Below are 3,817 nucleotides of genomic sequence, written 5' to 3' on the forward strand. Positions count from 1 at the left end.
AAAAAAAAAAAAAAAACTATTCCCTTTATTATTATTTAGGGTCCACCTTGATTATAAATTTATTTTGTCTAATATAGTATCTGACAGAAGATTAGGTGAAGTTTTCTTTCTCTTCTCTGTCTTTCTTAGTATTTTCTGGGTATAATAGTTGCTATATTTTTCCATTCTTTTATTTTCTACATTTCCATTGTATCTTTGTAAGCTCCCTTTGCTATTTCTTCTACCCATCAATTAGCTTATCTTAGTAACAGTTATTGTGACCAGTAGTATACTTTTTTCTGACATACCATTTATAATTACTGTGAAGTGTTAGTTTTACATTATTAGATAATAAATAGGTATAAATTTAGTAGCTTAAAACAAGATATATTTATTGTCTGATGCCATAGTGGGAATCTTTGTGTTTTTCCAAATTCATATGTTGAAATCCTAACATCCATGTTAATGACAGGAGGTGGGGCACTTGGAAACTGATCAGGGTGTGAGAGACAAGCCCTCAAAAATGGAATCAGTGCCAAGTGTGGTTCTGTGTGCCTATAATCCCAACATTCAGGAGTCAGGGGCAGGATGATTTCCATGAGTTCAAGACCAGCCTGGGCTACATAGTGAGTTCAAGGCCACCCTGAACAACAAAGCAAGACCATGTCTCAAAAAAAGACAAAAGAATGGAATTAGTTTTCTGAAAAATGAGACCTCAGAAAGCAGCCTCATTCCTCCCAACATGTTAGAACAAAGCAAAAAGGCAGTATCTGTAAGAAAGAGGACCCTGGCCAGATACCCATTGTGTTCATGCCTTGCACTGAACCTCCCAAAACTGAGAAAAGTGATAAATAAATTTGTAACATTTATATCCATTAATGCCCAGTTTATGGTATTTCATTATAAAAGTCCAAATCAACTAGTATATCCTCCAACATGTGGGTCACAAATCTAGGCATAGCTTCTCTGAAGGAGTTATTTGCTTCAGGGTTTCTCACAACATTAAATTAATTTGATGGTTGGAGGTTTTATCTGAGCTGAAGATTTGACTGGGGAAAGACGTACTTCCAAGCTCCAGTAGCGATGAGTTTCTTAACTGTTGTTGAACTGAGAAACCTGAGTGCTTCCCTAGCTGGAAGTCAGAGGCCTCCCTCGGTTCCTTGCCACATGGTATTCTCCACAGGAAACTAACAAGGCGACAGCTGCCCATGTCAGAGGAGGGGGGAGGGAAATAGAGAGACAGAGAGAGAGAGAGAGAGAGAGAATCACAGTCTTTCATCATCTGACGGCAAACACAATATACCATAAATTTCTTATTAAAAGCAAATCACTAAGTGTCAGGCAACTGGCAAGTAACAATATCTTAAACTAGGCTGCATCTTGATAGCATTTAAAATTTTATAAGTAGTTGTTGTTGATATATATTTGTATTTTCTGAAATCCATTTGTTGAAACTGTAAACTGTAAATTCAGTGTGATGGCATTAGGAGAGGGAGGCTTAGAGAAAACTCAGGTCCTGAAGGTAGAACCACAAAGATGGGTGAAATTAGCCCCTTATGAGAAAAGATAGCTGTGAGCTAATTTCATCTCACTGTTTTTTTTTTTCTCTTGGAATTATATGACAACAACAACAGCAACAATAAAATTCCCTGCAAATTAAGGAAACGGTTTTCAGCTGAAATAAAGTCAATCTGCCCTTGATCTTCCTAGCCTTCAGAACTGAGTAAATATTTAAATGTTTGTCATTGAAAAGTTTATAATATTTTTATAATACCCTCTCCAACAGCATAATTATCATTTAAAACATATATGTTGGTCAGCAGTGCGTCACTGTGGCAAAATAACTGAGAAAGTCAACTACAAATAGAAAAGATTCATCTTACCTAATGGTTTCAAAGGTTTCAGTCCATGGTGTATTGCTGTAGGCCCATGGCAAGACAGAACGTCATGGTAAGAGGGTATAACAGAGAATACTGCTCATTTCATGGCATCCAAAAAGCAGAGAAAGACAAGGGAGGAAGGGGCCAGAGACAAACTATGTTCTTCCAGGGCATGCCTCCTGTGACCTATTGCCTTCAACTACTTTCTAGCAACTTCCAGTATGCCATTAGCAAAGAACTCATCAAATGCGTTAATCCACTGAGAAGATTGGTGCCCTCATGATCTAGTCATCTAAAAACCCTGTCTCTGAACATTGCTGCACTAGGGACCAAGCCTTCAACACAGGAGCCTTTGGGGGACATACTAGTTCCAAACCATAATAACATACTGTTAAAAATTTAATTTTCTGCTGCAATAAAATAACAAAACTCCACTTCAGTCAAAAAGAAGTTTAAATATTTAGTACTGGTTAAAAAATGAAGATTTCAGTTTATCAAATGAATATCTAAGAACCCTGGATATTATTTTCTATTCTTCATGTTGAATTTGGCAACTAAAACTGTACTGCTTATAGTAGTTGACAGTAACATCACGGTTACCAAGCACCCAAATATGTATTATACCATTTATGTTTACTTAAAAATTGAATAAAATTTCCCATCTTGCAAGATGGCAGGTGAAAAAGCTGAGAAGCCAGATACTAAAGAGAAGACACCTGAAGCCAAGAAGGCTGCTGTTGCTGGCCCTGGTAAAAAGGTAATGTGAAAAAGGCTAAAAAGTCCAAGAAGGGACAGCCCCACTGCAGCTGAAATCCGGTCCTTGTTAGAGGAATTAGTATATACTCCCAATCTGCTATGTATTCCAGAAAAGCTTTGTACGGGAGAAAGTACACAGTGGCTAAATCCAAGGTTGAGAAGAAATAGAAGGTTTTTGCTACTGTCACAAAACCAGTAGGTGGTGACTCCCAATCTGCTATGTATTCCAGAAAAGCTTTGTACGGGAGAAAGTACACAGTGGCTAAATCCAAGGTTGAGAAGAAATAGAAGGTTTTTGCTACTGTCACAAAACCAGTAGGTGGTGACAAGAATGGTGGTACCCGGTGGTTAAGCTTCGAAAAATGCCTAGATATTACCCTACTGAAGATGTGCCCCACAAGCGGTGGAGCCACGGCAAGAAACCCTTCAGTCAGCACTTGAGGAAGTTTTGAGCCAGCATCACCCTGGGACCATCTTGTTCATCCTCACGGAGGATGGGCGCCACAGAGGCAAGAGAATAGTTCTGAAGCAGTTGGCCAGTGGCTTGCTGCTTGTGGCTGGGCCTCTTAACCTTAATCGCGTTCCTCTGCGTAGAGCACACCAGAAATTCGTCATTGCCACCTCCACAAAAATTGATATCAGCAACGTAAAAATCCCCAAACACCTCACTGATGCTTACTTCAAGAAGAAGCTGCAGAAGTCCAGACACCAGGTGGGGGAGATCTTCAACACTGAGAAAGACAAATACCAGATTTCAGAGCAGTGCAAGGTCGATCAGAAAGCCGTGGACTGGCAGATTTTACCAAAAATCAAAGCCGTTGCTCAGCTCCGGGGCTACCTGCGATCCATTTTTGCTCTGATAAATGGAATTAACCCTCACAAGTTAGTGTCCTAAATTTTTTTACTAAGAACCTAAGTAAATAACTGATACATATAAAAAAACTGAATAAAATACACACAAAGAAATAAAAGCTGACTCTGAGGTATAAGCTAATACTGTATGCCTCTGAGTTGACCAAGAAGATAAATCTCAAAGAAGTGGGTATTTCTGGAATGATTTGTTTTGTTTATTTGCCAGGAATATGAATTATAAAATAGCTATGTCAGTGTGAACATTCTCTCATTTACCTAGGAAAAGCAACTTGCCTATTCATTGTTGAAAGTATTTCAAACTATTTAATTAATCAGTTCATCACTAGAGA

The 3,817-nt window shown here is 38.5% G+C and overlaps 1 pseudogene; it reads left to right on the forward strand.

Annotated features, from left to right (window-relative positions):
- Positions 1–2,529: 2,529 nt before the first annotated feature.
- LOC102021709 lies at positions 2,530–3,510 on the forward strand (annotated as a pseudogene).
- The last annotated feature ends 307 nt before the right edge of the window (positions 3,511–3,817 follow it).

Source organism: Chinchilla lanigera, unplaced genomic scaffold (assembly GCF_000276665.1).
Source record: "Chinchilla lanigera isolate Chin_1 unplaced genomic scaffold, ChiLan1.0 scaffold00038, whole genome shotgun sequence".
Lineage (NCBI taxonomy): Eukaryota > Metazoa > Chordata > Mammalia > Rodentia > Chinchillidae > Chinchilla > Chinchilla lanigera.